Source organism: Crassostrea angulata, chromosome 8 (assembly GCF_025612915.1).
Source record: "Crassostrea angulata isolate pt1a10 chromosome 8, ASM2561291v2, whole genome shotgun sequence".
Classification (NCBI taxonomy): Eukaryota; Metazoa; Mollusca; class Bivalvia; order Ostreida; family Ostreidae; genus Magallana; species Magallana angulata.
This window is the reverse complement of record NC_069118.1, coordinates 51979472-51988535: the sequence shown is the minus strand read 5'-3', so window position 1 is coordinate 51988535 and position 9064 is coordinate 51979472.

The window sequence follows — 9064 nt, the reverse complement described above, 5'->3', positions numbered from 1 at the left end:
TTGGCAATGAATTTCATTATTTAGAAGAAGACATTTTAAACATAATAACAGAGCATTTGGTAGCTCTCAAACAACAATGAAAGTAAAATCAGAAATACAGTGTATTTAAAATTTTAATAATTTTCATTATGTTTCCATATTGGCTTTACCTGAATCCTTGACCTAGGGGCCATTTAATTTTTTACAATTTGGTAGAGAACTTAATAGACATTTTTTTTTCTAAAATATATACGAGGATAAATAATAGGATTTAATACAGGTTCAATATATTTCCATATTAGCTCCGCCCTAGGCTCTAAACCCTAAACCCAGGGCTATGAAATTTGGTAGAGGGCTTTATAGAATTCTTTAATAAACCATGCATTCAGTTTTCTCACATTTATATTGGAGTAGAGAAGACCTTTCTACGATGTACACTACACGGTCATATTTGCCCCCACCTTAGGCCCTGAGCCTCTGACAACAGGGGACATGAAATTTACAATTTTGTTTGAGGGTTTTCAAGTAAATCATAAGACTGCGTCTATTTTTTCTCGAATATATAACGGAATAGAGAAGAAGAGTTTCTTAGATTTAATACTTTTTCACTATATGGCCATAATGCACCACCCTAGGGCCATGAATCTGACTTAAATGTAAGAGCAATGAATTTTACACTTTCGATAGAGGGCTTTTTATACACCACAACCATGCATTTGATTGTTTTCTCACTTATTTTGGAGTGGGGAGATTATTAATCGAAGTACTGAAGTACTGAAGGGAGTTGATTTTATCGATTATTATTTATTTTAGAATCAACGATAATGTTATTTTGCATGGCAAGTGGTTTCTTATATGTATTTGATTTACGCACATTTTTTATAATATGAATACTTCCGAAAAAGAATTTCGAGAAAACCCCATATGAATCATGTCGTGTAATATTTTAAGATACTACTAATTCCATCAATACGTATCAGTAATCGAAATATTTCTGAAAAATTGTATGGATCCAAGCAATATTGTACTCTAGTTTCGTTCAACCAGACGCTTGGCTGTCTCCGTTAATCTCCGACAAGCAAGAGAAATTCTCTGCTTGTCAAAGATTTACGGAAACCACCGATCTACTCTAGCGTAGGAATACATACCACTTCAAGAAATGTCTAAATTGTTTCCTACCATATAAAATCTGACTATTTTCAAGGTATTAATAAATAAGTTTCCTTGAAAAACAATGCTTCAGAATTCATTACAGCGAATTTATCGATTATTTCCGAGAACTAAGTCTTGTCAGCGGTAATGATTTGTGCTTAGGTCCAAACACTGTTTCACTTTCGGTTTGCCAGAGTAACTGCATAGGAGAGTTGATTAAATTCAACTCCCAAAAATTTTGGTGGGAGGGGGTGGCATATTTGGGTGCACCATTGAGGCAACGGGGTTCGCAAAGTTATGAATTCCACAATTTAGATTTATCGTGCATGTATTATAGAGATGCTTCAATCCAAAAATGGTATATGTAACAACTGGCATTGCAGGTTTTAACTTTTAACGAACGACTTGCAGACGCACAACGATGGACGAAGACCGATAGTTATAGGTTTGAATTCACATGTTATGATTAGTAAACATAATTTGTGATGCATCCACTCCAATACATGTATAAATCCGAACAATTTAGACCAATCCACAATATGAAGAAGTAGTTTTCATTTGCAGAGTATATCCAGAAAAACCAACTTTCTACATATTTTTGCCACTACAAATAAACTGTGAAGTTTTATCCCCTCAACGCGTGTGTTGCCCAATCCTAAGTCAATCAAAATTCATAATGCACACCAATTTTCTTGTCAAATAGCACATTTGCAAAGTTCTAAACTACAAAAGCTACTCTGAGAATCCTATGGGCTTTCCCCAAAAATGGCGGCCAAGGAACATAACTTATGCAACGGGTAGATTTATCTATACCTGTATTAACACTAGTCAAATTTTAAGGGGGAACAGGGGGGTAAAATTATTTGTCAATGAATTGTTTTGCTTTTTTAAAAACATTTATATAAAGATATCCACTACAACATATATAATTTTCATGACTACTTTCTTACCTTGCAAAGAGGAAATTTTAATGCCTTTCCCGGCATTATGATTTTTTTTTAACAATTTTAATTTTTTGCAACAATTATTTTATTTGATGGATTTCTCCGAAATCACATTCATTAATTTTGAGGACGAAAACAAATTTCACAATTGTTTACAACATTGGCTTTTTTATAAATAAATGTCATAATTTTATCAATAATTGCTGAAATCAGCACTTCAAATTTTGAATTTTCTGATTCTATATTTGAACAAAATGTGATGGCACGTAAAAATGTGTCAATGAATTTTTTGGAAAAAATCATATATCAACATATAGCATGTGTTGTTTAACTTATAAAATTTTCATAGCAACTTACTTGGCATTTAAGAAAGAAACTACAATAGAAATTACGCCTACCCCTTTTTCTGGAATTATGACCTTTTGTGCCAAACTCTGTCTTAAACCATCAAAACAGTAATACATTATTCATATTTATCAATAATCATGAACAGATCAATATCAGAACATTTATCTGATTATATTAACCGCTTACGATTTTGTATACTTACATTTTACCGTACTAAACGGCTCTAAAGTAGTCTTTGTCAAAACATGACCTGGTGGAAATTTAAAATGTTAAATTTCCACCAGGTCATGTTTTGACAAAGACTACTTTAGAGCCGTTTAGTACGGGAAAAAGATCTAATATCAAATCCTATATGACGTCATAATGAATAAATGACATCATAGCAATATTCGATTAAATCAATTATGACGTCATAATAGAGTTAGCACATCAAAGCATCATTACAACGATAGTCACATGATACGTGTCCAGCCACCCCCCCCCCCCCTTAGAGAACTCGTTTCATCGTTACCAATATCTTTAATTTAAACCTCAACTCCAAAGAAAAGTTTTTAAAAAATGAGTGCATAAATATTAGGTCAATACTCAATAATTGAAGAAATTTGATCACAGCATGGCCTCTACGATTTATTTGATAAAAATCCCCTAATCAAATCATAATTACGTAATGAATCTGGTCTTAGATAGAGCACAGCACAGTCTTTCATACAAATAAAGCCGAGGATCTTACTTCTTGTCAACCTCAAATCAATCAATTGCAATGACGTAAGGTTAATTTGAATGACATTCATTTGCCAACTTAAAATTATTTTCTTTCAAAAATTATAAATAGAATTAGATGATCAATGCAACGACGACAAATGATTTTAATGAGAAATATCTGGGGGGTTTTGCAAATAAATTATGCTAACTGTCAATTTTATAATGTGACAATGGTCACATTATAAATCATTAAAATGTCTTCTTCAGTTATATTTCAACATTTTTAAAGAAGGCAAATTAATAAAAGGCATTTTTAAGTGGTGAATTACGCTATGCCATGATCTGAAAAAATCAAAATGATTTTTATTCTTGCCTATTTCTTGATTAAATAGTATTCCCCAAACCTTAAAAGTTGAAATCTAGATTGGTTTTATCTCTTCCCAGTTTACAAATCTACAAAGAAAAAGAAGTAGACAAAATAGTTTTTAATGCATTTAACTTATAAATAAAAAAGAAAAACAATGTCGGTTTATCAACCTTTGGTTGTTTTGTCGAGTTTTGGAATTATATTATAGCTTTTAATGCTTACCTCTAACGATACAAACCGAAGAAAAAAACAATATTTCTTACATTTTAAATTCCTTACTATTTTTTCCAAACTTTAAGACAAACTTTTGTTTCATTTTTAACTGAAAAATGCATTATTTATTGTGTTTTTTCTAATTCAAAATTAAAAGCACTGAAAAAAATAACATTAAAAAGTAAAATTAATTACAGGAACTTAGACCTTTGGAAAAAAGTTGTGTTAAATTAAAGAAACTTTCTGTCGAAAAAAAGTTAAATAATAAAAAAAAATTCAGTTAATATATTTGAGTCACAATGGTTTGACACATCGCTTTCAATTTTGGACAATACAAACTTAATACTAGTACCTCATTGAAATTCGTTTCGATACAATTTATTTATTCACTTCATGCACTCTTTCGTATTTATTTTAAAATTTTCCGCCCTGGAGATCAAAGTGGATATCATGAATTATAACCACATGCAAACAAAAAATAAAATATTAGGAAACGACTAGGCATATCCTTTCTTTTGATGGATGTATGTTGTTTTTATTACCAAGACAGAGCTAAATAATTAAATTTAAATGCATTTAGAATGATAATTATTTAAACATGCATCTGAAATTTTTTAAGGTAAATGACAGCAACTTGAATCTGTCATTCAATAATGATCGGGCTTTATTGATAGCTAAGGCTGGTAACTACATTCATAAAAAACACAATTGTTCATAAAAAAGAATACAAATGGGTTATATTACCCAGTATCAAAGAAATCTGACTTTGAAATTACTTAAATTTTCACTCGGTTCAGCTGGTTTTGAAGTTATAAACACCGAACTTGTAAAGATAAAGCTGTATATAGTTTTTCATATCCGTAGCACACACACACACACACACACACTTTCATTGCCACAAATTGATTGTTAACAGTTAATCTCTTCTCTCGTCGACATATGGCGAGAGAATGACGCGGCACTTGTGTAGAACTCTGCTGAAATGTACTTGATACTTTACAATGAATAATTCTTAAGAACATTTTTATTTAGCTTTATAATTTAAACATAATTTTGATTTACAAAATGTATGTTCAGCTTGCTAAACTTTATTTTATTGTGATTTTACAATTGCATCGGCAACAAATACCCAGATAGCAAGCTTACGTTGGCCCAACGTTGGCTTATGGTTGTAAGGTTGGCTACATATCGCTGTTGGTACAACGACGTTGGACCAGCATTGGACCAGCATTGCATTTATCACTGTTGGTGCATTGGCATCGTTCCAATATTGGACCAACGTAGTTCATCCAACGTTGGTACATAAACATTGTACCAACGTTTGGCCAATATCAAATTGATCTCAGTGGGCGCGAATACATTGCACCGATGTCGGGCCGACGGACTAAAATGTGTGTTTTGAATTTTTATATAAATGATTATTTTACAGATGAACAAAGTATATAATTTTAAAATTGGCGTGTTTTTAGAAAACTATTGACTAAAAGTCTTTTATAATTAAAAATATTTTATTAATTCAGATTAAAATTATTTTGAATATATTATAAATATATAATAGTTACTATAAATGTATTTAAATTAATTTCAGATTTAGATTTTTAGGTTTTTTAGGTTTTTTTTAAATGTACATGACTATATTATGTGTGTCCATCATGAAGCATTTTACTTATTTACACTTTGAATGAATGCAGTATCAATGCAAAGTAACTTTTCGGCACTCGTGAATGAAACATTACTGCCAAAAGAACTGTGATGTCATATTTGACAAATTCATCGGAGTAGCCTAACTGCCTGCAGGAATAATGTAAGTATGCAGATGTTCCTTTACAGATTTTTTTTATTAAATATGGGTGACTATACAATAATGTTCTCTAAACTTTTAAATGAAAATTTTAAGGCAAATTCAAGGCAATTTTCTTGTACAGACATCCTCCTGCTGATGTTCAAACTCGGTGACATAGCTCGTATATTATTTGTGAAGATGAATAGAACCATGCAGTTTATCGGCTCAAGTTAAGGAACATCTAAGGTAACTGAATTTAATATAATGATAATATTCAATTTTAGGGTAGGAATTAAAGACACAAAATGTTTTATTATTGATGTGAGATAATCAGAATATCTCAGGGCAATATAATATAATTTTCGTCAATGCAGCTTTAATAAATACTTCTGTTGTACGTTTGTATGAAAGAGCTTATCATTTTTTTTCCTCCCATGCATCTGATCCCAGCTATTTTAAGAGGTACGTGTTCCTCTGCTTTGTATTTGTATTTAACTTTATAGATTTTTTAGATGATTGACAGTTCGTGATTGCTGTTTATCATCTAATATATTATATTATATTCAGTATTGTGAATGTAATAAACGTTTTTCTTGAAATTAAGGACTGCGATTATTGCAAGCATTTTATCTAGTTGGTTTTTTTATTGTTATAGCTTAACTTTGGCACTTTTTTGTTGAAAATGACACGTTGGAAATTTGACTGACAGGAGAAACATTTAAATGAACCACAATGCGTTTTGCGATAATAATTTTGATGCAAAATTTACCAAGATCGGGAACTTGCAATATTTTTTTATGAATTGTTTGCTAATGAGTCTATTAATCTTATCTTTGTTTCAACTTTTGATGCAGTGTCACTGTTCTCTTTATAAGCAATTAAACGAGAATAAAAAAACATGCACATAAACTATATTAAACAAATCTACCAGTTTCGTTGATATACAGTTGAACTAATGAGAATAATCGCTTGTTAATATTAAGGGATAATGACTCATCGCCCCATGATAAAAGATGTGTATTAAATTAAATTAAATATGATAAATTTTATACAATCTACACCAATTTTGATAGTTTTTTAACACAAGTAATTAAAAACGAAGTCTTTTAAACAGTTGCAATAGTTCTGACACATTGTTATTATGTTTATTCATCAGTCAAGTGAGTAAGCTTATGAAACGTCATACGTTGACGTAAATGAATTCACGCCAGTTAAACGACAATAATTAATTATAATGGAAAAGACCAATTAAATTTTTTAATCTTTTTGATTCGAGAATTGAGCGCATTGAGGTACATTTTCCTTCTTTCATATATAGGAAAGTGGTTGGGGGCTAAAATAAAGGGAACTGGGGGTTAACCGTGAACCCCAACCAAATATTTAGTTAAAAATCTTGCATATGATCTTATTTTCGGTGAAATGTTATTTCATAAAGGTACAATGTCAAATGATTAAGCCAATGCAGAAAGAAGTGTAAAAATGGATACTTTATGGAGTTTTTTGTTATTCTACCGAAGGGCCATAAGGCATAATATTCTTTGAATACCCATATAAAGTCATTGTTGCTCAGGTGAGCGATGTGGACCCATGGGGCTCTTTTTTTTTTTTTTTTTTTTTTTTTTTAAATAATGATTTTATTTGAAATTACATACAAATTGCTTGAGGTAATACCTCCGCAGAGGCCCTCTTTGTATACCTTACCTGGGGTGCCAGGGGCCCCCTGGATCGGTAACTATGTAGCAAAAAAAAAAAATGAGGATACCTTATACATTTATATTTTTACAAAGTAAAGTTAATAAAGTGAAGTAATATAATTATAATCATAGTAGATCATACACAAATCTAACTTAATAGTGCGAATTTATCATTTTTTTTTCCTTATGTAAAGATTTATCGAAAAAAAAAAAAAAAAAAAAAAAAAATATATATATATATATATATATATATATATATATATATATATATATATATATATATATATGAAAACAATTCATAATTTAAATACAATTTACATATAAACATGTAATAGGAATTGACAATTGTGAATATAGAGAATATAAAATGCGGTACTATGCGGTAGGACTTGCTTCTACAGTCACAGGGGCTCTTGTTCTATTTGACTATTTTAGCTGGTATGGGACACTTCCATGTTGTGACGTATTGTTTATCAAAATAAACAATAAAACCAAGTGTAATTTTATAAGAAGTTTCTTTCCCACTTTTGTCACCTTAGCTTATCAGCATGGTGCAGTGGTTTTGATGGTTCTCTACGAATCTGAAAGTTATAAGTTCGAATCCCGCTGGGGGTTTAACAAATTTTACCTCTCCAAATATTTTCAACAGTTTGTTTTTTTTTTTGGTTAAATATTGTAAAATTTAATAATTCAAAACCGGTGAAAGCATTTCAATTATTGCACTTCAATCCATATTATCACCGACAGACGTCCCATGCCATCTTAAAGCATGATATACTTATTTTAATCTAGGGGGTTTTTTTTGTTATTTTATTTTACTTATTAGCACGCGCATGCCAAAATCAAGTCCATTATTATTTTTATCCTATTTATCCAATTGAAAACATTTTGAAGAAATCTATATTGATTAATTAAGATTCAATTTACATTATTTGACATATACACTACTATATTAAAATTATTGACTCGAATTTTTGGTCTTAAATACCGATAAATCAGAAGAGTACTGTCTTTTGTTTTATACATTTTAAATATCATTGGTACTTGAGATTACCAATTTGATTTTAATTTTTCTTTATCAAGCTTCGCTAATTTATTATCAACAAAAATTGCTTTAAAAATTCCTGAAATCATCTGGATTTTTAGGATTTAATATCTTGCACAAGCGCATTGCATTTACGCTAAATCACGGGAGGCTTTTTAGTTTATGTTTCCACAATATCACATTTGAGATAATAGATAAACTCAGAAACGATAATACAAATTTTACGTGTAATTTTCATTGGACATTTGCTAAATATTCTGTTCATCAAGAAATACGGGAGATAAATCTAACACATTTCAAATCCCGAGTTCCGAATGTCAACATGGTGCGCACATTTGAACCGATTAAAAAAAACGTTGGTGAAAAGTGTTGAATTCTTCAATGATATGAATCAAATTTTTAGATGATAGGAATCTACATTCTCAAAATGGTTTGTTATAAATAATTTGACTGGTTTTTTTTTCAATGCAACTTCATTAATTTTTTCCAAAATCGATCCGGAGCGATTCTGCAATTTTCTGCTACATAACGGGTATATGGGAGGCATTTTAACTTTGCTGAAAGCCTGTCCCGAAACACAGTTAGATTATTCTAACTAAGCAGAGTGTAGTGAAATTAAAAGCATTAGTGTAGGCTTAAAGCTTGCATGGTTACGTAAATGACAACAATTCAGTGTGTCGATGTATCTATTTCCTAAACGTCCGATGTCATATGCAATGTCAACCCGTACACGCACGGGTCAAACTCTAGTACGTTGAAATAGTTTTTTGATATCTCATATGTAAAATTTGATATTTTAAACATTACTCGAAGAATCCTTACTTAGATTGTTAAAGG